We start from the raw sequence: 25,743 nt of genomic DNA, 5'->3' as shown, positions 1-25,743 counted from the left end.
GGGGTTTCACCGTGTTAGCCAGGATGGTCTCGATCTCCTGACCTCATGATCCGCCCGTCTCGGCCTCCCAAAGTGCTGGGATTACAGGCTTGAGCCACCGCGCCCGGCCCTTTCTCTCTGTTTTCTAAAGGAGAAAACCAAGGCTCAGGGAAGTAATTTGCCCAAAATCACACAGGTAGTAAATGTGAGTGCCAGCACCTGGATTGAAAAAATAAACGGAGCCAGGTGTGGTGGTGCATGCCTATAGTCCCAGCTACTCAAGAGGCTGAGGCAGGAGGATTGCTTGAGCTCAGAAGTTCAAGTCTGGCCTGGGCAACAAGGTGAGATTCCCCCCCATTTCTAAAAATAAATAAGTAGGCCGGGTGCAGTGGCTCACACCTGTAATCCCAGCACTTTGGGAGGCCGAGGCGGGCAGATCATGAGGTCAGGAGTTCAAGACCAGCCTAACCAACATGATGAAACCCCGTCTTTCCTAAAAATACAAAAATTAGCCTGGCATGGTGGCAGGCGCCTGTAATATCCAGTTACTCAGGATGCTGAGGCAGGAGAATCGCTTGAACCCAGGTGACAGAGGTTGCAGTGAGTTGAGATCGCACCACTGCACTCCAGCCTGGGAAACAGAGCAAGACTCCGTCTCAAAAAAAAAAAATTAAAAATTAAAAAAAAATAATAAATGGATGACTTGACTCTAGAGAAACGTGTTAAATCAAATGCTGCCAGATTATCTGTCTTTAAAGAAAGCAACAAAAACAACAGAAACTCCAACCGGCACTGCCTGCTCTGACCCAGCACCAGTACAAGCAATTTGCTTTGCCTGGCTCTTATCGCTTAGATTACAATTATTTGAGCCTTATCTGCCTCTGAGATAATGACCTCCTCTAGGGCTGGGGCTCAGGTATTCCTGTCTTCCCTCTGTCCAGCAAGTTATTTGGCACAAGAAAGAAGCTATAAATGTTTAATAAATGAATGAATCAAAGAATGAATGAAGGAGGAGGCTGACAGTGGTATGTGGTGGGCGGACCACAGGTTTTGGAAACAGACCTGCTAACTATATGTCTTTGAGCATGTTACCTCACCTGAATCTCAGTTTCCCCAACTGTAAGATGGGGCTAATAGCAGTACTCACCTCTAAGAATTATTGTGAATATGAAGTAAGGAAACGTGTATCAGGTGACTGTCCTACAGTAAATACTTGAAATGTGGTAACTATTATTATTTCCATTTTTTTACATTCTCAAAGCCTGATTTTCTTCAGGGTTACAGGGATCTGCCCCTCTCGATTTCCACGTATTGTTTTCTGGAGGTCTGGTCTGTGAGGTTGGAAGAAGAGATCTGATGGTGCTTCCCCCAGTAGCTTTCTTCCCCGTGGGGTGGGCAGAACTCTGGAACAGTCCAGACGTCTGGCTTCATGGCCCAGCTCCACCTTGCGATTGGTGAGTTGCTTATTACCAGTGAGCCTCAGTTTTCTCTCTGTAAAATAAGGCCCAGAATAATCTGTGTTTTTTTTGTTTTTGTTTTTGTTTTTTTGAGATGGAGTCTCACTCTTTTTGCCCAGGCTGGAGTGCAGTGGCACAATCTCGGCTCACTGAAACCTCTGTCTCCCGGGTTCAAGCGATTCTCCTGCCTCAGCTTCCTGAGTAGCTGGGATTACAGGTGCCTGCCACCACGCCCACCTACTTTTTTTGTATTTTTAGTAGAGACGGGGTTTTACCACGTTTGGCCAGGCTGGTCTTGAACTCATGACCTCAAGTGATCCACCCGCCTCGGTCTCCCAAAGTGCTGGGATTACAGGCGTGAGCCACCGCGCCTGGCCCTCTTTTTTTTTTTTTAAGACCCGGAATAATGTTGACCTTGGAGATCTCTGGGGAGGATTCAATGGCTTGGCCCTGGGCCTAGTGCACAGTAAGCCCTCCACAAGTATTGAGTCTGAGGAATTAACCTGGCACCCTGAGGCTGGGGAAACAGCAAGGAGACCAGAGGGACCCTGAGAAGCCCAAGGACTGATGGGAAAAGCAAATAGCCTGGCATAGTTTTGTTTTATTCTTAGAATCATATTTCTTCAGAGAAGTGGAATGACAATGCCTTTCATGCCAATATAACTTTTTCTTTCTTTTTTTTCCTTTTAGAGATAGGGTCTGGCTATGTTGCCCAGGCTGGCCTCAAACTCCTGAGCTCAAGCAATACTCCTGCCTCAGCCTCCCAAGTAGCTGGGACAACAGGCCAGCACCACTGTACCTGGCTTTGATGTAACTTTGTAACTCTGCAAAACTCCTTCCCACATGTCTTTCCTTGGGTCCTCCCCACACCTTATGCTGCAGGCAAGACTAGAATTATTCATGTATCCACAGTTGTGGAAACTGAGGCACAAAGAAATTAAGCCACTTGCTTGAGATCACAGTGAAGGAAGAATTTGGAAGCAAATTGAAGATGTAAAACCTGGGCCTCCTGACTTCTAGATACCACCATGCGGCAATTTGGATCTGAAAGAAAGCACACAGCTTACGCCCGGACAGAGCAGCCGGTGTCTAGCTGTGCCCACTTGCCCCACCCAGCCCCCACCTGTGTGCCACCTGGCAGTCATATGCACATTCATTACAGGGGAGCTGGCTGACTCACACATTATACTGGGGCTGACTCATGCTTTGCAAGAGGGAGAGTGAGAATCAGTTGGCCACAGGAGCCCCCGCTTTCCACATCGAGGCTTGAGATTCATGCCTCAAATCCACGGCAGTTTAGTTCTTTAAAAAAGGAAAGCACTGTGAGCTGGCTGGAGCGGGGGATCTCTGGACTCAGAGAAGAGTGGTTTGGTTCAACTCTGGGCTCTGTTACAAGTTGACTGGGTGACTTCAGGCAAGTCATTGTCCCTCAGTCTCTTCGGCTTTGTAACAAAGGGGTTGCAACAGATAAGTGCCAAGACTTTTCAAGCATCTGAAAGACTGTTCTTGCTCTGGTTTGAGAAACCTCGTCATAATAATGTTGTATGTGTTGCTAATTCACTATGTGCCAGGTAAGTGATTGGTATGGGGTTATTAATATCTCATTTAATTCTCATAATGAATTCTAGATTTACTATTTTTTGTCCTATTTCTCAAAGGAGGAAACTGAAGCACAGTTTCAGAGTGATTTTCCCAAGGTGGAGCAGGTCAGCAAGTGGCCGAGCTAAGAATTAAACCTGGTTTGTCCCCAGACTTTGCATAAAATCTAGTCTAAGGCCGGGCATGGTGACTCATGCCTTTAATCCCAGCACTTTGGGAGGCTGCGGCGGGTGGATCACGAGGTCAGGAGTTGGAGACCAGCCTGGCCAACATGGTGAAACCTCGTGTCTACTAAAAATACAAAAATTAGCTGGGCGTGGTGGCAGGTGCCTGTAATCCCAGCTACTCAGGAGACTAAGTCAGGAGAATTGCTTGAACCCGGGAGGCAAAGGTTGCAGTGAGCTGAGATCGTGCCACTGCATTCCAGCCTGGGTGACAGAGCAAGACTCCATCCCAGGAAAAAAAAAAAAAAAAAAATCTGCTCTACACCTTTATGCTATTAGACCTCAATTTCCTCACTTAAAAAAATTAAACTACATGACATAAAATTTACCATTTTACCTATTTTAAGATTACAGTTGAGTGTCATTGAGTGCATTCACACTGTTGTGCAACCATTGCCATCATCCATCTGCAGAATTTTTTCATCTTCTGAACCCACTAAATAATAATTTCCCATTCCCTGTTACCCCTAATCCCTGGCAACCCCCGTTCTACTTTCTCTGTGAATTTGACTACTCTAGGTATCTCATTTAAAGTTTCCTCATCTTTAAAACTACGATAATAAAGATCAAGTGTTATTCGATCCTTCTCCCAGTGGCATGGTTGGCTCAAACTTGAATGTAAGTCACAGTTCTTCTATTCACCTACCCCTCAGGCAGGTTGCTTAACACCTTTGCCTCCCTCATTTCCATGTCCCTAAAGTTGGGCTGGTGGACCCTGTTGGGACGATCACAGGAGACAATGGGGATGAAGGTACTTGGAAAACCCAATGCCACTTCTAGAACGTGTTATACCATCTTCCTGGCGGGCTGGAACGCTGGCTTAGATTTATAGTTGTGACAGCTGGGTAGGCTTTAGAATTGCACATTACAACCTGGCCAGTGCCCAACCCGACATTTGGGGCTGAGGCTGGGAGGTAGAAAGCACATCATGGAGGGCTTTGACTGCTTGGCTATAGAGCCCTCCCCTCAAGGAGCTTACATTCCAGCCTGTGCACCTGGTATTGTAAAGTGACTGGTATAGTCTTTACTTACAGAGAGTGCTCAGGCAGCAGTCTGTCCTGCGTGGTTCTTTTAACTGGTTCCCAGAGGCCTGGTCTTGTGGCTGAGAGTCCTATCTTCCCTATTTCCTTGAAGTAGTGATTGTTAGGATATTTTGGTTGCAAGCATCAATGCATTTAAGCCAGCTGTCACCAAAAAGGGAGTTTTTGTTTGTTTGTTTTTGAGACGGAGTTTCGCGCTTGTCACCCAGGCCGGCGTGCAATGATGTGATCTTGGCTCACTGCAGCCTCTGCCTCCCAGGTTCAAGCAATTCTCCTGTCTCAGCCTGGGCAACAGAGTGAGACTCCGTCTCAAAAACAAACAAAAATGTTGTTGAAATCCGGGCATGGTAGCGGCTTACGCCTATAATCTTAGCACTTTGGGAGACCGAGCAGGCAGAGCACTTGAGCCTGAGTTTGAGACTAGCCTGGGCAACGTGGCAAGACCCCATCTTTACAAAAAATGCAAAAATAAACTGGGCGTGATGATGCGTGTCTGTAGTCCTGGCTACTCAGGAGGCTGAGGTGGGAGGATCCCTTGAGTCTGGGAAGGGGAGGTTGCAGTAAGCTGAGATTGCTCCACTGCACTCCAGCCTGGGTGTCAGAGCAAGACCCTGTCTCAAAACAAAACCACAAAAATGTTGTTGAACGAAGACTCTACATTCATTGACATGGTAAGAAAGTCAAAAAGTATTTTTGAAGGGAAAAAAACAGGTTGCAGAGCAATATGTTTATCACATTTTTAAAAGTAAATATGCATAGGTAATATATTTGGACTTCTGTAGATATATGCTAAATGTTAAATGAACTATGGAGAGTAGAATTAGGGGTAATTATTATTTTCTTTTTTGTAATATCTGCATTTTTCTGCAATGAATAGGTATCAGTTAAGTAATAATAAAACAGTTCCGCTAGGCGCAGTGGCTGACGCCTGTAATCCCAGCACTTTGGGAGGCTGAGGCAGGTGGATCACCTGAGGTCAGGAGTTTGAGAACAGTCTGACCTACATGGAGAAACCCCATCTCTACTAAAAATACAAAATTAGCTGGGCGTGGTGGCTCATGCCTGTAATACCAGCTACTAGGGAGGCTGAGTCAGGAGATTCGCTTGAACCTGGGAGGTGGAGGGTTCAGTGAGCCGAGATTGTGCCATTGCACTCCAGCCTGGGCAACAAGAGTGAAACTCTGTCTCAAAAAAAATAAAGAAAATAACAATAATAATAATAAAACAATTCCTACCTCCCAGGGCTACAGTGTGTGTTAACTAAGACATGTATTCACTTATTCCATAAATACTTATTAAGTATCTAGTACGTGATGGTATTTGTGGAAGCTGCACAATGACTGGCCAGTGGTGGAGGCTCAGTAAGTTGGAGTCACTTAAAGCTCTGCCTTCCAGGTGTGCACAACTAAGCTGAATGCTCCACACAGGTGCTTCTGCTCTTGTGGTCTGTGTGCATTCTGAAAATCTAGGAACGCAAACAAGGTGCCACAGCTATCTATTGCTGTAGATTAACCATGTCAAGCTGGGTGCAGTGGCTCATGCTTGTAATCCCAGCACTTTGGGAGATCGAGACAGGTGGATCACCTGAGGCCATGAGTTCAAGACCAGCCTGGCCAACACAGCGAAACCCTGTCTCTACTAAAAATACAAAAAGGGGCCCGCTCAGTGGCTTACGCCTATAATCCCAGCACTTTGGGAGGCTGAGGCGGGCATATCGCGAAGTCAAGAGATTGAGACCATCCTTGCCAACGTGGTGAAACCCCATCTTTACTAAAAATACGAAAAGTAGCTGTGCATAGTGGCACATGCCTGTAGTCCCAGCTACTCGGGAGGCTGAGGCAGGAGAATCACTTGAACCCAGGAGGTGGAGGTTGCAGTGAGCTGAGATAGTGCCACCGCACTCCAGCCTGGGCGACAGAGTGAGACTCTATCTCAAAAAAAAAAAAAACAAAGAAAAGAAAAAAGAAAAAAAGAGTACCATCTGAAAACTTAGTGGCTTTAAACAGCAACAGCTTATTATTTCTCATGATTTTGTGGATTGACTGGTCAATTCTGTCCCACATGATGGCAGCTGGGGTGACTCATGCAGTGGCATTCAGCTGGACACATGACTGGGCCATTCTCTCCATATGGTGTCGCATCCTCCTCTGTCTCCTGAAGGATAGCCTGGACTTCCTTATAGCATGGTAGCTGGGTTCCAATGGGGACTGTTCCAAGGGGACAATCCTCAATGTGGAAAAGCTTATCCAGCCAGGTTATATCAATGCAAATCATTCTGGATTTAAGTTGCTTTGTCTCTTGATATCTCATGAACATTCCTGTGTGAGTAAATATTCTTCCCAATGTGATTTTCTTTTTTTTTTTTTTTTTTTGAGACGGAGTCTCGCTGTGTCGCCCGGGCTGGAGTGCAGTGGCCGGATCTCAGCTCACTGCAAGCTCCGCCTCCGGGGTTTACGCCATTCTCCTGCCTCATCCTCCCGAGTAGCTGGGACTACAGGCGCCCGCCATCTCGCCCGGCTAGTTTTTTGTATTTTTTAGTAGAGACGGGGTTTCACCGTGTTAGCCAGGATGGTCTCGATCTCCTGACCTCGTGATCCACCCGTCTCGGCCTCCCAAAGTGCTGGGATTACAGGCTTGAGCCACCGCGCCCAGCCCCCAATGTGATTTTCTTCTTGTTGTTAAAGACAGGCTCTGGTTCTGTTGCCCAGGCTAGAGTGCAGTGGCATAACCATAGTATAATCATAGCTCACTGCAGCCTTGAATTCCAGGGCTCGAACAATCCTCCTGCCTCAGCCTCCCACATAGCTGGGACTACAGGTGCACACTACCATGCCCAGCTAATTTTTTTTTTTTTTTTAAAGAGATAGAGTCTTGTTGTATTGCCTAGGCTGGTCTCCAACTCCTGGGCTCAAGTGATCCTTTCACCTCAGCCTCCCTAGTAGCTGGGACCACAGGCATGTGCCAACACACTAAATTAAAAAAAATTTTTTTGAGAGATGGGATCTCGCTGTGTTGCCCAGGCTGGTCTCAAATTCCTGGACTGAAGTGATCCACCTTCCTCAGCCTCCCAAAGTCCTGGGATTACAGGTGTGAGCCACTGCACCCTGCCCCCAACATGATTTTTTTTTTTTTTTTTTTGAGACAGAGTTTCGCTCTTGTTGCCCAGGCTGGAGTGCAACGGTGCGATCTTGGCTCACCAAAACCTCCGCCTTCCGGGTTCAAGCGATTCTCCTGCCTCAGCCTCCCGAGTAGCTGGGATTACAGGCATGCGCTGCCACACCTGGCTAATTTTGTATTTTTAGTAGAGACAGGGTTTCTCCATGTTGGTCAGGCTGATCTGCCTGCTTTGGCCTCCCAAAGTGCTGGGATTACAGGTGTGAGCCACCGTGCCCAGCCCCAACATGATTTTGAATGGTTGACTGATAGCCCATCATTGAATGAAGCAGTTTCATCTTGATGAATAATTCGGCAGTTTTCATTTTGGGGCAGTTATGAACAACTCTGTGAAGGACAACTTTGTGTCAAGAACCCAGTACATATCACTGTAGGAGAAGGATTACAGGGCCGAAGAACAGGTGAATTTTTAAAGCTTTGCCAAATTGCCCTTCAGAAAAAATGGTACATTTTGCACTTCTATCAGCTGAAAAGAGACCTGCTTTTCGAAATCCTCCGGTCGATACTGGGTGTGGTTTGTCTTTTCAGTCTTTGTCAATTGGATCAGTGAAAAATGGTGTTTTATCATTGTCTTCAAAAGAGAGGATTAGAAGTAAGTTACCCAGAGCCAGATGCTTGAGAAGAGAATTCTTGTCTTTTACTCTGAGGTAGCCCGAATAAATCAGCAGGGTTGAGGCCAGGGCAATGCAAAGTGTCCCTCTGCACAATGTCAGGCTATTAAATGCACAGTGTCCCTCTGCCCGCTGACTCAGGCTGTAAAATTGGAGCATGGTGCTGACAAGAGTGCTCATGGCTGTGGGGATGAGGTCACTGTGTCCTCACCGTGCGGTCGACTGGGACAAGCCCATTGCTTTCCTGTCCCGTGTCTGTGGGCCTTCTGGCAGACAACAGGGCTCACGGCCTCACCCTCCACGCTCGTGTTGGCTTTCACCTTGTTCCCTCTGACCCACTCTGGAGGACCTGGTGCTGCATCTGGGCCAGGCTGGCTGTAACTTAATAAGAGTTGTAAAAAGGGGCATGTAAAACAGGACCCTGAGATTGGTCTTTGTTTTTGAGCAACCAAAGCCATACCCCATAGTGTCAGAAGTTTTAAAACTGGGGGAGGCTTCTTGTGTGGAGGCAGAGTCCTGGACTCAGAGCCGACCCTGCTTCGTCCTAGCTGTGGAGCAAGTAAGGGAGCTTTTCCGAACCTCAATTTCTTCATCTCGAAAATGAGGGTAATGGTGATTTAAGGACTATTATCTTCTTCCTCTGTGCCTGATGCTTGTAATTCTCACAGGAACCCTCAAAGGCTGAGTATCCCACCCAGTTTACAGATGAAGCAAAGTGAGGCCCAGAGAAGGGAAATTGCTTGCCCAAGATCACCCGGCAAGTAAGACACAGAGCTGGAGATGAGCTCAGGTCAGCACGGAAGCACGCAAACTCCTTCTGCAGGCTTTGTAAAGGACTGATGAGAAAAGCAGATGGTTGAGAGCTCTACAACTTCTGTGAGGTAAAGAATATCTGCAGGGCTGGACACGGCGGCTCTTACCTGTAATCTTAGCACTTTGGGAGGCCAGAGTGGGTGGATTGCTTGAGTCCAGGAGTTTGACACCAGCCTGGGCAACATAGTGAAACTCTGTCTCTCTAAAAAAAAAATTAGCCAAGTGTGGTGGCGTGTGCTTGTAGTCCCAGTTACTTTGGAGGCTGAAGCGGAAGGATCCCTTGTACCCAGGAGACAGAGGTTGCAGTGAGCTGAGATTGCACCACTGTACTTCAGCTTGGGTGACATTTTTTTTTAAAAAAGGATATCTGTGATTACAAGATTACAATGCAATTTTGAAAGCCAGCTGTTGCCCAGCTGGACAGCTAGAGTTATTCTCAGTGGTGGGATGGCTGAACTGAGGGCCCACTGTGGAGAGCTGGTTTCCCACTGGAGTTCTCTGAAAAGGTGCCTGATTTCACAGCTCTGATTCTACAGAGGGAGGCCGGGCCCTTCACATAATTGCTACCATTTATTTATGGAACTATTCCTCTGTGCGCGATGCCCTTTATATGTGTACAGTCTGTGCTGCAGTCAATTCTTATAGTGATTCTATGCAGAATGTACTTTAGAGGGGACTGCGGGGGCGCAGGGTGGGTAGGTAACTTGCCAGCTTGGTGGGGTTGGGTCTCCAGCTGGTTGGGACCCCACCCTCCTGTCATGGCCCAGAAGTGAGGCATTCGGGGCTGGACCACCAGCGTTTATGAAGCTTTGTGCTCCATTATCCCATCAGAACGTCTTCTTGGCCCTGGCAGGCAGCCAGGGCAGGGCCATTCTCCACTTTACTGACAAAGAATCCCAGGGAGGGGAAGAGGGTGCTACCCCCACACCCCCATTGCCTCTGCCTGCTTAGTCCAGAATGCGGAATAGAGAAGTAATGGGAGAAGCTCCCAACTGTTGCTGGATCTCTGCCTTCCAGGGAAGCTGTGACCTCAGTAAGGGCAGGGTGTGCCTTTCCAGGGAACTCGAGGTGGGGCAGGATGGGTAGGGAGTGAGATCAGAGGGAAGTCCATGTTGGGAAGATAGGAAGGCAGGTCTCTGGGGGTTTGTGGAATAGAGGAAGGGAACATCATAGAACAGGCCAGGAATAGGAGCTTGACCTGGAGATTACTTTGCAGCAGGTTTAAACAGGGGCCATGTGGGAGAGTGGAGCCATGGGGTCAGAGGTTACTGCATGCAAATTATGACTCTGCCCCTTATGAGAATGGTGAGTTTGGAAAAATGATTTCCCTGGGCCTCAGGGTCTTCATGTATATAAGGGCCGAAGCCCAGTGGGTAACTGGAGCACTGCCTGGGTTAGATCCTGGCTCCACCACTTACCAGTGTGACCAAGGGCGAATGAATTCACCTCTCTGGGCATCAGTGTCCTTGTCTGTAAAATGGACTTGATAATAATGAAACCTACCCCTCACAGGGCTGTGGTGAGGATGAAGGGGTCTGGCAGCACATAGAGAATTCTTAGAGCAGCCTTTTTTCCTGCAGAGTCTTTGTTGCTATCATCATCATCCTTATCCTCATCCTCATCATCATCTACCTCCAAGGATTCTTGGGAGGCTTAAACAAGGCAGGTTGCACAAATTGTCTGGCACAGACATCATTAAATAATAACAGGGCGGAGTGATGGGTGCTGTGATACAGGGAGGTGCTGGGAGAGACACAGGAAAGAGAAAAGACTTCTGTCTGGCTGGGTGGAAGAAGGGTGTGGAAGGTATGGAAGCCAAGGGAAAACTTCCCCTTTGCCCTCTGAAGGTTCACTGAAAAGTCAGCTGACAAAAGGCAGATTAATAGAAGAAATGGCATGCAAATTTATTAATGTGCACACAGGGAGAACCACAGAGTGGTTGATTACTCCTCACCCTGCAATGGGGTGCAGAAGCTTATATGCCATCTTGAGGTTACAGAAAGAATGGGGGCTTGGGGCCTGAGCACGGTGGCTCATGCCTGTATTCCCACCACTTTGGGACACCAAGTTGGGTGGATCACCTGAGGACAGGAGTTTGAGACCACCCTGACCAACATGAAACCCCGTCTCTACTAAAAATACAAAAAATTAGCAGTGCGTTGTGGTGTGCACCTGCAATCCCAGCTACTCGGGAGGCTGAGGCAGGAGAATCGCTTGAACCCAGGAGGTGGAGGTTACAGTGAGCCGAGATCGCACCACTGCATTCTAACCTGGGAAACAAGAGTGAAACTCCATCTCAAAAAAAAAAGAGGCCGGGCACAGTGTCTTATGCCTGTAATCCCAGCACTTTGGGAGGCCGAGGCGGGTGCATCACCTGAGGTCAGGAGTTCGAGACCAACCTGGCCAACATAAAGAAACCCTATCTCTACTAAAAGTACAAAAAATTAGCCTGACATAGTGGCAGGTGCCTGTAATCCCAGTTACTTGGGACGACTGAGGCAGGAGAATCACTTGAACCAGGGAGGGTGAGGTTGCATGAGCTGAGATCGCGCCACTGCACTCCAGCCTAGGCAACAAGAGCAAAACTCCATTGAAAGAAAGAGAGAAAGAGAGAAAGAAAGACAAGAAAGAAAAGAAAGAGGGCTCAGATCCTGGCAAAACAGTTTATGAAAGAGGGAGAAGAGGAGGCCTCCCTCAAGGAGGCCTCAGGTGGGACTCAAGAATCTTCACATTTTTCCTTCAACTTTTATTTTAAGTTCAGGGGTACATGTGCAGGATGTGCAGGTTTGTTACATAGGTAAACGTGTGCCATGATGATTTGCTGCACTGATCATTCCATCACCTAGGTATTAAACCCAGCATCCATTAGCTATTCTTCCTGATGCTTTCTCTCCCCCCATCCCACCCCCAGTAGGCCCCAGTGTGTGTTGTTCCCCTCTGCATCCATGTGTCCATGTGTTTTCATCATTCAGATTGTAAATGGGCACCTGAAGTGTTTGGTTTTCTGTTCCTGCATTAGTTTGCTGAGGATAATGGCTTCCAACTCCATCCATGTCCCCGCAAAGGACATTATCTTGTTCCTTTTTATGGCTGTATAGTATTCCATAGCGTATATGTACCACATTTTCTTTATCCACTGTATCACAGATGGGCATTTAGATTGAAGAATCTTCACTTTTTAAAGCTTCTCAGGTAATTCTGATGCCCACCCAGAATTGGGAACCCCTGCCATGGAAGAGGGTGGGGGATATCTTTAAACAGGAATAGGGTCCATTGAGATGCCCACCCCAGACCTCCAAGATTTGGGCAGAGAGCTTGAGAAGGTGGGAAGTGGGTGTAGGAGACTCTGACCCCCAGCCTTCCACCCCTCTCCAAAGCAGTCCCTCACTCTGATGGCCACATTTACCACCAGGATCGGCCTCTGGAAGTGCCTCTTCCCTATAGCCCTCTGGCTCCAGCAAGGACAGACGGCCTTCCCTCCTTCCTTCCTTCTTCCCAACAGTTTTTGAGCTCCTCCGCCATGTGCTAGGCATGCTGTTGGGTCCTGAAAGTGAATAAAATAGGTAGTTTCTCCCCCCAACCTCCTGACCCAAAGTTTGGGTGATTCCTGCTCTTTTGGCTCAGCTAAGCGTGAAGTGCTGTGTCATCAGGAATGTGGCTAAGCACAAGAGACCTGGGACAGGAGTCCATCCTGGGGGATCAAGTGGTGGCCGCAGGGCTCAGTGATCCAGCCTCCAGGCCCTGTGGCTTCCTGGTTCCCCCTTCTCACAGGCCCAGTCTCTTGTCCTGGCTCTGGCCTTGCGGGCCAAACTCCCAGGCCCTGCCCTCGATACCCCCTACCAGGAGGGTTCTGGTGCCTGGAGTAGGAGTGAGCTGTGCAGCCGCCTTCCCACCCTCATCTTACACAGAAGAAAACAGCATTGGGTAAGGTCTGAGCAACTCTTCCCAGGGGCAGGGTTAAGAATCATTTCCTCACAGGGGTAGCAGAAACAACAAACACAAGGAAATGACAGGGATGCCGAGGATTTCAGAGCACACAGCTCCGGTCCAGGATGGACTCCCACAGAGAGATGGGGGGAACACTCCCGGGGCAGCTTCCTCACCTCCCTCTTGGAGTCGGTTCTTGTGTCTTCATGCTGCGTTCTGTTGTTTCCTTTCATCAGGATCCCTTGCCCACTCCAACCCCACCCACACCATCAAGGATGTCACTGTTTCACTCGCTCATTGCCATTCATTTACTTCTTCCTTTCTCATTCAACACATAGGTGCCATGTGCCAGGCACAGGATAAAGCCATAGGCAATATACAGCCTCACATGGCATTCCCAGTTGGATGGGGTCACCAACACAACCAGACAGCTCTAATACAACATGATAATTGCCACTGTGGAGTTGTGCATAAGGTGTTATAAAACCGAGGAGTAACCCAGGCAAGGTTGATTCTTGAAGAATGCATAGAAATTCATGGAGCACATACCAAGCAGTGAGAATAGCAAATGCAAAGGCACGAAGTTTGTGATGGCTACAGCGTGGCAGGTTCAGGGGAGCAGAGGGAGTGGAGGCTGGGAGAAGAGCAGGGGCATCCATGAAGGGCCTGGAAAGCTGGGCTGAGGAACTAGAACTTTCTGCCTTAAGCAGGGGGCAGTCATTGGAGGATTTTAGGGAGAGAAGGGACATGGTCAGATCTGCCTCTTTTTTTTTGAGATGGAGTCTCACCCTGTTGCCCAGGCTGGAGTGCAATGGCACGATCTTGGCTCACTGCAACCTCCACCTCCCGGGTTCAAGCGATTCTCCTGCCTCCCAAGTAGCTGGGATTACAGGTGCCTGCCACCACACCTGGCTCATTTTTTGTATCTTTAGTAGAGACGGGTTTTACCATGTTGGCCAGGCTGGTCTCCAACTCCTGACCTTGTGATCTGCCCGCCTCGGCCTCCCAAAGTGCTGGGATTACAGGCATGAGCCACCACGCCCGGCCAGATCTGCCTCTTAGAACAATGCTATGGAAGTTGGTTTTGGGGAATGGGTGGAAGGGGGAGAGGTCAGGCAGAGTGTTCAATAAAGAGGATCAGACACAGGCCAGGTAGGAGAAGCCGATGCCTAGCCTAGGACAGGGCAGTTGGCTCAGCAAGTGTGAGCACTTCTCAGCGTAAGAGCTGAGGTGGGAGAGGGGCAGATAGGCTGTGGAGCTGGCCACACTGAAGGCAGCTGTGTGTTTACAGGGCTCAGGACCAAAGGGAGGCTAAGGCAGGAAGGCACTCCTGGGCTTTTGACTTGAGCAGGCTCAAAGTCAGCAAATGCAGCTGGGTCTGTGTCTAGCGATTGGGAAGGTCCACAGCAGGACTCCAGCCTATACCTGGGAGTCAGGGCAAAACCCAGCCTAGGGAAGAGCCCCCAGGAGCCAGGCTGGGTGTCAGGTGGGGCCCTTGCCCTAAAAGCAGAAGAGACTACAAGGCAGAGCACCGAGCATACCTGGCTCCAGCACCTTTACGTCTCTGGCCACTTCTCTCTTATGGCTCCCTGTAACGATGAGACGTGGACACCTGGAGGCATCTGGGGCTAGTTTCTTCTTCATACCTGCCCCGCTCAGATGACGCTCCCTCCAGGCTCTGCATCTTGACTCAGTTACAACCTGATCCTGAGCTGGGACCCAGGGTTGTCCTGCTCCTGGCTCCAAGCTCCTGGCGAGGATGAACTTTGGTTTGGCTCTACCTGCTCATGTACCTTCAGAAGTGTGCCCACCTTGCCAGCCTCGTCAGAATGCAATCTCAGGATGATGTAAGAGTTCAGGAAATGCCACTCCCAAGGTATATCACTTTGGACTTCAAACTGAGAGCATTTGAGGAACAGCAAATGCAAGGAGGGACTTTCTCTGAACTTCCTATATCTGCTTCAAGATAAATCCTCCAAAAGGAACTCAGTGGTTATAAATCCCCTCCCCAGGAACGTCATCAACCAGAGAATAGTAAACTCAGATCACAGGACAGGAAACTGAGTCAACACCACCCCAGGCAGACTTTATCACATATCATTCTGAGGGACCATTCATCTTTCACCCAAATAATTTACTCTCTCATAAGTTGCTTGAATCCTCCCTCCACTCACCCCCTGTAAGAGGTCCATATGCTCTCACTGAGGTTTAGGACATTCGCTTTTCTTTCATGTGATGTCTCCATGCGTGTAGTATATTTGTGTACCTTTTCTTCTGTAACCCTTCCTTCTGCTTTCAGTTTATTTCATAGACTCCATTATTGAACCTCAGAGGGGAAATCTTCCCTCCCCTGCAGTGATGCTCTGGGACTGCCAGACACCTGAGCTCACTCCCAACAGCCCATTTGGACAATTAGTCACTCATATGATAAACATTTTTTAAGCCCCCAAAGTGTGCCAGTCCTTGGACAGAAAGCTGGATTTACAAGGTCAGATCAGATTCAGTGCTTGTGATAGAAGAATTCGTAATACAATGGAGCCAAACGCATGAAACACAACACAGCCTATTACAACACAACGCGGCATGACAGCTTCGCACATGCCAACACAGGATACGAGAACTCAGGTCTGTTTTCTAACTTCTGGGGCCTCAGCTGAGAAAAGGCAGCTCCCAGTGAAAGGAGGCTTATTAATTAGGAAGGGAGCTTATTGGAATGTCAGCAGTGGAAGGCAGAGGGGAAGAGGCTGTAAGTCAGACCAGCTGCTTCAGTTCTGGCACCATAACCTTGGACGGATGACAGAACTCTCTGTGCCTTAGTTTCCACATCTACAAAATGGAGAGAATGATAGTGTGTATGTCATAGGGCTTAAGGATTAATTAAGATAATACACGTAAAGTGCCTGGCACAGTCCCTAGAAGGTATAGCAAGCACAATAGCATCAGCTATGTGGTTGTTGTTGCCATAGAGTTATAGAACCTGATTATACTCTTAGTTTCTTGGAGTCAGAGAACTGTAGAATCATAGAACCCTAGGACCTTAGAACCTTAAACATAGAGGTTTATAAACATATATAAATATAACGTGCACCAGAATATTAGCTAGGAGGGTGAAGAAGGGAGATCTCCCTATTCCTTCAGATGGAGGCGAAATGTCCTCTAATGCCTGAGTTTCAGGGCTGTCACATTCCGTTGCTCAGGTTGTACACAATATACCTCTAAAGAAGGCCATTCACATAGACTTTGATGTGAATGGAGTTCCTTAGATGCAGCATGACATGCACCATTGCGTGAGAAAGCCCACATTTCTCCCAGAGAAGTCGGCTAAGTCCCAGAGGGCTTACACTTACTACCGTAATCTCTGCCTCCAGAAAATCATGCTGGCTTTGTCCTGAGCCACACTGACCTGAATGTGATGAAACTGAAGCTTGGTTTCCATATAAAAATCAAATCACTCTCCTTAAGCATTCCCGAGAGCAGATTATACAGAGATCCAGAATGTTCTGGAGAGGGATCACATCTTGTGAAGCAAGCTATGCTTATAGCCACCCAGATGGTACAATGAGATGTGAGCTGTTCCTCCCCGACCTGTCACTTTCTGCTCACTTCTCTTTCTCCCTCCCAATTTGCTCCTCAGGAACCCAGGCATAAGCCATCCCAGGCTCTTGGAAGGGTCTCAACTCAAAGCCCTTGTCAAAGCATTTTCCTCAATAAAAGTAATTCCTTTTCCCAACAGGAATTTGGGCCACATGTTTAGGTAGTAATTTTTGTATGCCTTATCACATTTAGTGCCACTTATAAAACCTGAGACTCACAGAATTTTAATACCAAATAATCTAAGAAACAAAAATTTTGGAATAACCTAGCCTAAGGACCACAAGTTCTAAGAATTGTGGAGAATTTCAGAATCCCAAAACTCTTAACAATTACAAGAGGCCTTAAGGGGTCATTGAGTCCACACCTTATTCAACACAGACATCTCCTCTGCAACATTGCTGGCAGGTGCCGATACTGCCTCTGCAACAACAACAACAAAAAAGCATACTTCTGAGAAAAATTGGAAGACAGCTTGTTATCTGAACTATACATAGGCTTGAATAATCTATTTTTGGTTTTTTGAGATGGAGTTTCGCTCTTCTTGCCCAGGCTGGAGTGCAATGGTGCAATCTTGGCTTACCGCCACCTCCACCTCCTGGGTTCAAGCGATTCTCCTGCCTTAGCCTCCTGAGTAGCTGGAATTACAAGCATGCACCACCACACCCAGCTAATTTTGTATTTTTAGTATTCTTTGTATTTTTAGTTTCTCCACGTTGGTCAGGCTGGTCTCGAACTCCCAACGTCAGGTGATCCACCTACCTCGGCCTCCTAAAGTGCTGGGATTACAGGCATGAGCCACCGCGCCCAACCTGAATAATCTATTAGAGTCTTTATCTCTAAGAAGAGAAATACATCTGAACTAAAGGGTAAAAAATGGCATGTTTTAACTGGTAAGTCTAAATGCAAAACAATGACAACAAAATTTTAAAGGATTGCTTCCTTCTTAAGCTTTATTTTCATCCTCTGTCAGTGTATCACTAGACTCATCTTTCCCGGACACCCAGACCTCCCACGCGAGTATATACTTTCCATTTGGCTTGATTTCAAGTGCTAATGTATAAAGCTTCTGGGTTCTGGGTCTGGCAAGCTATTTCTCATGTTCTCTGATAAAATATTAAAAACCATCTCTAAGGTCTTCCAAGAGGGGATATGTGGAAGATACATTTCAATTTTCCACTGTATTTCAACCTCAATATAATGTGATTAGCTATGGCATTGGAAATTAGCTTAATACTGGCCCATCTTACTAAAGGGGCCAAGGAAAAACTTGCCCTTTATCCTCTGAAGGTCCACTGTAATCAACTGACACAAAAGGCAGATTAATAGAAGAAAAGGCATAACCATTTTATTTTAATATACATAGCACAGGAGAACTGAAGGAGAATGATTACCCTGCTATCTTAATTTAATTCCAGTGTGGTCTGAGAGCAGACATTGTATGGTTTCTGTTATTTTAAATTGGTTAAGCTGTGCTTTATGGCCCAGAATGCAGCCTGTCTTAGTGAATGTTCTGTGGGAGCTTGAGACGAATGTGTTTTCTGCTGTTGCTGGATGAAGTATTCTATAGACACCAATTATATCCAGTTGATTGATGGTGCTGTTGAGTTCAACTATGGTCTTACTGATTTTCTGCCTGCTGAATCTGTCCATTTCTTAAAAGGATGTTGAAGTCTTCAGCTATACTAGTGGATTCATCTATTTCTCCTCGTAGATCTGTCAGTTTTTGCCTCCATATTTTGCTGTTCTGTTGTTAGGCACATACCCATTAAGGATTTAACTGTGTCTTCTTGGAGAATTGACCCGTTTATCATTTGTATAGGGGACACAGCACAGGCAGGTGTCAGGAGCAGATATAAAACCTTTGTGGGTGGAAGGCGCGGGTTCTTCCACCCCATGGGAGCCCCACCATGACTGGCTAGGAGGCTGACATACCCACAAGGAAAAGCCTGAAGTGGCAGCAGAGCCTGGAAATGGGGCTGGGGAAAGAAGGAGAAGGAGAGGGGAGAGGGAGACAGGTATCTCAGGAGACAGAACCACAGAGTGGTTTAGTGCTTGGGGATTGGGCTGACTGACCCGGCTTTGCCAGTTACTAACTACATGACCCTGGCATGAGACTTAGTCTCTCTGAGCCTCAGTTTCTTCATCCAAAAAAAATGGAAATGGCACCACCACAGTGCTGTTGTGTCATATGAGAAGGTACTGTGTGTGGGCCATGCATACTCTCCGCCCACTACCTATGGGGCTGGGCTGCCAGCCCAGCTCGCAGTGGCACACCTGCACGACCCTGAGCAGTGAGGAGCAGTGAGTCCTTGTTGAGATGGGCCACAAGCAGCCCTCCGGTCCAGATAAACTCCCTCAGTCCGAGCCTCATCTCACCCAGCCCCAGCTTTCCTCCTTCCCAAGACACTGGGCCTGGAGAAGACCCTGCCCTGTCCCTGCACGAGGCCTTGATCCTTGCCTACACTGTTTTCTGGCTGTCATGTGCTTCAAGGGGATGTGGATAAGGATCCCTCTCCTCAAGCCAAACCTGGTGCTTCTAAGCTGTGCATCCTGCAGGTGCGCCTGTGGGCATGGAGGCAGCAGGCCTATGTCTGGATTCTGCCCTCCGAGGGCCACCAGGCTGCATGGGGTCATCTTCTAGGCTCACTCTCCTACCACAGAGCTGCTACCAAGTAACCCCAGTCCAAAGAGTGGCTGCAAGCCTCTCATTCCCCAAACAGCCTGTACTGTTTGGTTGTTTCATGAAGACAAATATGGAAGAGACTAATGGAGAGCCCAAAAGAGAAGCTGAGATGTGACTCGCCATCTGCCTCTGGTCTTGGCAGCCCAGGGGGGTTGGGCCTTTTTTTTTTTTTTTTTTTTTTTAAAGATGGAGTCTCGCTCTGTTGCCTAGGCTGGAGTGCAGTGGCGCGATCTCGGCTCACCACAACCTCTACCTCCCGGGTTCAAGCGATTCTCCTGCTTCAGCCTCCTGAGTAGCTGGGATTATGGCCACATGCCACCACACGTGGCTAATTTTTGTATTTTTAGTACAAATGGGATTTCACCATGTTGGCCAGGCTGGTCTCGAACTCCTGACCTCAGGTGATTTGCCCACCTCAACTTCCCAAAGTGCTGGGATTACAGGTGTGAGCCACCGCGCCCAGCTGATTTGGGCCTTTTCTGTACATTGCCTCTCCCTGTAGGGGCTGGCATGCTGTCCTGGGTTTATCCCAGTGCCCAGGTCCACTGACAATATCTAGCTTGAAGTACTAGCCTAGCCAGCTGAGACCAAACCCCAGGGAGTGGCTGGGAATCTGAATCTCCAGGACTCTCCCTGTCCCTCCCACTCTGGAGTTGAGGACATGTTCCCCAGGAGACGAGGTGATGCTCCACTGTCAGCTGGGTGCCCTCCCCTGTTTCCTGGGATGGCTGTGACTTGGGCCCCAACAGTGGCAGCAGTGCCCTCTATCAGGATCCCCTCCCCAGGTGATGGGGCCTTCAGTCAGGGCATGGTGGGCAGTCTCTCGAGGGCCAGGCAGGCCTCTGGTGTCTTTGTATTTAAAGTGGGTATCTTGGCCGAGCACGGTGGCTCACGCCTGTAATCCCAGCACTTTGGGAAGCCGAGGCAAGTGGATCACCTGAGGTCAGGAGTTTGAGACTAGCCTGACCAACATGGTGAAACCCCATCTGTACTAAAAATACAAAAATTAGCTGGGCATGGTGGCAGGTGCCTGTAGTCCTGGCTGCTCAGGAGGCTGAGGAAGGAGAATCACTTGAACCTGGGAGGTGGAGGTTGCGGTGAGCCAAGAGTGTGCCACTGCACTCCAGCCTGGGCAACAGAGAGAGACTCTGTCTCAAAAATAAAATAAAATAAAAAATAAAGTGTTTTTTTTTTTTACACAGCATATAGGTCGGTCTTGTTTTTGATTCACTCTGACCAAATCTCTGTCTTGTAATTGGTATATTTAGATCATTGATGTTTACAGTGATTATTGATGTAGTTGGATTAATGTATACCATATTTGTTATTGTTTTCTATTCATTGCCCTTGTATTTTTGTCTTCTACACATTTTCTTCCTTTTTAGACTTAAGTGAGCATTTTATGTGATTACATTTCCTCTTATTTTCAGAATATTGATTATACTTACTTTTCTTTTCTTTTTTTTTTTTTTTTGAGACGGAGTCTCGCTCTTTCGCCCAGGTTGGAGTGCAGTGGCGCGATCTTGGCTCACTGCAACCTCTGCCTGTTCAAGTGATTCTCCTGCCTCAGCCTTCTGAGTAGCTGAGATTACAGGTGCATGCCACCACACCCAGCTAATTTTTGTGTGTATATATATATATATATTTTTTTTTTTTTTAGTAGAGACGGGGCTTTACCATCTTGGTCAGGTTGGTCTCAAACTCCTGACCTCGTGATCTGCCTGCCTCGGCCTCCCAATATACTTACTTTTAAAAAAATTTTTAGGCCAGGCGTGTTGGCTCACACCTGTAATCCCAGCACTTTGGAAGGCTGAGGTGGGCAGTTCCTTGAGATCAGGAGTTTGAGACCAGCTTGGCCAACGTGGTGAAACCTCGTCTCTACTAAAAGTACAAAAATTAGCTGGGTGTGGTGGCGTGCGCCTGTAATCCCAGCTACTCAGGAGGCTGAGGCAGGAGAATAGTTTGAATCCAGGAGGCAGAGGTTGCAGTGAGCTGAGATCGCACCACTGCACTCCAGCCTGGGCGACAAGAGCGAGACTCCGTCTCAAAAAAAAGTTTTTTTAAGGATCGCCCTAGAGTTTGCTGTATACATATACACTAATCCCAGTCCACTTTCAAATGACACTATCCTGCTTCGGTAATGAAACATTCCTAATTCCTCCCTCCATCCCTTGTTTCGCTGTATTCATTTTGCTTATATATAGCTATATTCATTGTTGCTATTATTATTTTGAACATTATCTTATTTGTTAGATTAAGAATAAGAATAAAAGTATTAATTTTCTCTTTACTTATTCTTTCTCTATTGCTCTTCTTTTCTTTAAGTGGATCTGAGTTTCTGATCTATATTATTTTCCTTCTCTCTGAAGAACTTCTTTAAACATTTCTTGTAAATTAGGTTTACTGGCAACAAATTCCTTCAATTTTGTTTGAGAAAGTCTTTGTTTTTCTTTCACTTTTTAAAAAACAAGATCAGGCACGGTGGCTCACACCTGTAATCCCAGCACTTTGGGAGGCCAAGGCTGGTGGATCACCTGAGGTCAGGAGTTTGAGACCAGCCTGGCCAACATGGAGAAGCCGCGTCTCTACTAAAAATACAGAATTAGTCGGGCACGGTGGCACATGCCTGTAATCCCAGCTATTCGGGAGACTAAGGCAGGAGAATTGCTTGAACCTGGGAGGTGGAGGTTGCAGTGAGCCAAGATCGTGCCATTGCACTCCAGCCTGGGCAACAAGAGCGAAACTCTGTCTCAAAAAAAAAATAAATGTAATTTTTATTTTGTTAATATAATCAAGTACACAAATTGATTTTCTTTCTTTCTTTCTTTCTTTTTTTTTTTTTGAGACAGTCTTGCTCTGTCACCCAGGCTGGAGTACAGTGGCATGATCTTGGCTCAGCACAATCTCTACCTCCCAGGTTCAAGCAGTTTTCCTCTCTCAGCCTCCCGAGTAGCTGGGACTATAGGTGCACATCACCACGCCTGGCTAATTTTTTTATTTTTAGTAAAGATGGGGTTTCATCATGTTGGCCAGGCTGGTCTTGAACTCCTGACCTCAGGTGATCCACCGGCCTTGACCTCCCAAAGTGCTGGGATTATAGGCGTGAGCCACTGTGCCAGGCCACAAATTGATTTTCAAATACTAAAACAACCTTGCATTCCTGAGATTAAACTCTATTTGGACTAGATTTATTAAACTTTGTATATATAGCTAGATTTGTTAACTTTTTTTTTTTTTTAATGGAGTCTTGCTGTGTTGCCCAGGCTGGAGTGCGGTGGCGCCATCTTGGCTCACTGCAACCTCTGCCTCCTGAGTTCAAGTGATTCTCCTGCCTCAGCCTCCCAAGTAGCTGGGATTACAGGCGCATGCTGCCATGTCTGGCTAATTTTTATATTTTTAGTAGAGATGTAGTTTTACTATGTGGCCAGGCTGGTCTCAAACTTTTGACCTCAAGTGATCTGCCTGCCTCGGCCTCCCAAAGTGCTGAGATTACAGGAGTGAGCCACTGTGCCCGGCCAACTTTTTTTCTTTTAGAGACAGAGTGTTGCTACGTTGCCCCAGGCTGGCCTGGAACTTCTAGGCTGAAGGGATACTCCCACACTAGCCTCCCAAGTAGCTGTGATTATAGGCACATGCCACCTCACCCAGTTCCTTCACTCCTGAAGGAAAGTTTTCAGGATACAGAATACGAGGTTGGTGGGTTTTTTCTCCCAACATTTAAAATATTCACTTCATTCTCTTTTAGCTTGCTTGGTTTCTAAGAACTCAGATGTCATGTCTTTGCTCCTCTGTAGGCAAGGTTTTCCCCCCTCTGCTTTCCTTTTTAGAAAATTATTCCTTTTTTTTTTTTTTTTTTTTTGCCAAAGTACTGTTGGCTACCTCTCTGCTTTCATTCCAAGATTTTTTCTTTATCTTTGATTTTAGATTTTATGCAGTTTAAGTATGATATGCCTAGGTGTAGCATTTGGGGCTTTGTGTGTGTATGAGAGAGAGAGAGAGAGAGAGAGAGAGAGAGAGAGAGAGAGAGAGATCTCTGAGTTTCCTGGATCTGTGGTATGGTGTCTGACATTAATTTGGTGAAATTGCAGGGTGCGGTGGATCACGCCTGTAATTCCAACACTTTGGGAGACCAAGGCAGGTGGATCACCTGAGGTCAGGAGTTTGAGACCAGCCCAACCAACATGGTGAAACCCCGTCTCTACTAAAAATACAAAAAAGTTAGCTGGGTGTGGTGGCAGGTGCCTGTAGTCCCAGCTACTCGGGAGGCTGAGACAGGAGAATCACTTGAACCTGGGAGGCGGAGGTTGCAGTGAGAGGAGATCGCACCACTGCACTCCAGCCCGGGTGACAGATCGAGACTCTGCCTCAAAAAAGAAAAAAATTGGTGAAATGTTCAGTTACCCTTGCTTCAAATATTTCTTTTGCCCTTTTTTCTCCTTCAGATATTCCCATTATGCATATAATATAGCTTTTAGAGTTGTCTCACAGTACATGGATATTCTTTCTTACGTTTTTTCAGTCTTTTCTCTCTTTGCTTTTCAGTTTTGAAAGTTTCTACCAACATATCCTCGGTCTCAGAGATTCTTTCCTCATCCATGTCCAACGTACTAATAAGCCCATTAAAAGCATTCTTCATTTCTATTACAGTATTTTTTATCTCTATCATTAAAAAACATTCTTTCTTAGAATTTTTGTCTCTGTGCTTACACTGTCTATCTGTGCTTGCATGTTATCTACTTTTTCCATCAAAGCCCCTAACATTAATTTTAGTTGTTTTAAATTTTTAGTCTGATAATCTTAACATTCCTGTTGTATCCCAGTCTGGTTCTGATGCTTGCTCTTTTTCTTCAAAGTGTGTGTTTTGCCTTTAATATGCGTTGTAATTTTTTCCATTGAAAGCCACACATGATATGCTGGTGTTGGGGCTCAGAAACCAATACAACAAAATATGGTATTTTGACATGCCAAACTGAAGAAAAAGCCTCAAGGTCTCTCTGACCTTCCCTCATCTCCTGTCTCTCAATCCTCGTCCCTCCCAAAGCACATGATAAAGTTGTTTTCTGAAGTTCCCCTATCTGCCTAAAGTCCAGTTCCGCCAAAGTAGAAGACAATTGCCTCTAGTCCCGTCTTTGAGTTTTCATTAACTGAATTTGTAGCACAGGAAGAAAGACCCAAGTCTGTCAACAAATCTAGGGAGACTTTTTTTTTTTTTTTTTTTGAGATGCAATCTCACTCTGTTGTCCAGGCTGAAGTGCAATGGCGTGATCTCGGCTCACTGCAACCTCCACCTCCCAGATTCAAGCGGTTCTGCCTCAGCCTCCCAAGTAGCTGGGGCTATAGGCTCTCGCCACCACGCCCAGCTAATTTTTGTATTTTTAGTACAGACAGGCTTTCACCATGTTCGCCAGATGGTACACAGACTTTTGTCACAAACCATTGTGTGCTCTGCAGGCCCAACAGACTTTGTCGAAGGAAATTGTACGTTTTTCAAGCCCATTGAATTCCCCTAAAAATCATTTCCTATCCCCTAAAATCATGCATACTTTCCCATCTTCCTTTCCCCTAAGAAGAAGGGTATACAGTGCTCACTTTGGCAGCACATATACTAAAATTTTGACGATACAGAGAAGATTAGCCTGGCCCCTGCACAAGGATGGTATGCAAATTCATAAAGTATTCCATTTTTTTTAATTTAAAAAATTTATAGAAGTTTTTTTAAAAAGAAGAGTACCATCTTACTCCATTGGGATATTGGGTAATCACTCTATGATTCTCCCCTGTGCATACTAATAAATTTGTACACCATTTCTCCTACCAATTTGCCTTTTGTAAGTTGATTTTTTTTTTTTTTTTTTGAGACGGAGTCTCGCTCTGCCGCCCAGGCTGGAGTGCAGTGGCCGGATCTCAGCTCACTGCAGGCTCCGCCTCCCGGGTTCACGCAATTCTCCTGCCTCAGCCTCCCCAGTAGCTGGGACTACAGGCGCCCGCCACCTCGCCCGGCTCGTTTTTTTTGTATTTTTTAGTAGAGACGGGGTTTCACCGCGTCAGCCAGGATGGTCTCGATCTCCTGACCTCGTGATCCGCCCGCCTCGGCCTCCCAAAGTGCTGGGATTACAGGCTTGAGCCACCGCGCCCGGCCAATTTTTTTTTTTTTTTTTTAAGACAGAGTCTTGCTCTTGTCACCCAGGCTGGAGTGCAATGGTACAATCTCAGCTCACTGCAACCTCTGCCTCCTGGATTTAAACGATTCTCCTGCCTCTGCCTCCCAGGTAGCTGGGATTATAGGCGCCCGCCACCATGCCCAGCTAATTTTTGTATTTTCAGTAGAGATGGGGTTTCTCCATGTTGGCTGGACTGGTCTCGAACTCCTGACCTCAGGTGATTCACCCACCTTGGCCTCCCAAAGTGCTAGGATTACAGGTGTGAGCCACCAAGCCTGGCCTGTAAATTGATTTTTTTTTTTTTTTGAGACGGATCGCTCTGTCGCCCAGGCTGGAGTGCAGTGGCGCGATCTCGGTTCACTGCAAGCTCCGCCTCCCGGGTTCACGCCATTCTCCTGCCTCAGCCTCCCGAGTAGCTGGGACTACAGGCGCCCGCCACCTCGCCCGGCTATATTTTTGTATCTTTTAGTAGAGACGGGGT

At 47.1% G+C, this 25,743-nt stretch overlaps 1 protein-coding gene and 1 non-coding gene across 13 annotated transcripts in view; both read left to right on the top strand.

The window, feature by feature from the left end:
• Positions 1-25,743, top strand: part of LOC106998109 (uncharacterized) — a 58,891-nt gene that overhangs the window by 6,838 nt on the left and 26,310 nt on the right. For 4 of the 12 annotated variants that reach the window (XM_077961108.1, XM_077961129.1, XM_077961150.1 and 1 more), the window contains exons 2-4: positions 1,256-1,433; positions 2,127-3,007; positions 8,753-8,965. The gene's annotated coding sequence lies outside the window, so the exon portion shown is untranslated. Of the gene's footprint in view, positions 1-1,255; positions 1,434-2,126; positions 3,008-3,094; positions 3,841-8,752; positions 8,966-23,189; positions 23,743-25,743 lie in introns of those variants that run through there. The other 8 variants (XM_077961170.1, XM_077961165.1, XM_077961104.1 and 5 more) reach the window with 4 other exon arrangements.
• LOC114674826 (U6 spliceosomal RNA) lies at positions 24,683-24,789 on the top strand. Its single transcript, XR_003725918.1, has one exon. It is a non-coding gene; the product is annotated as a U6 spliceosomal RNA (small nuclear RNA).

Source organism: Macaca mulatta, chromosome 1 (genome assembly GCF_049350105.2).
Source record: "Macaca mulatta isolate MMU2019108-1 chromosome 1, T2T-MMU8v2.0, whole genome shotgun sequence".
NCBI lineage: Eukaryota > Metazoa > Chordata > Mammalia > Primates > Cercopithecidae > Macaca > Macaca mulatta.
This window is presented reverse-complemented; position numbering and strand designations above follow the sequence as displayed.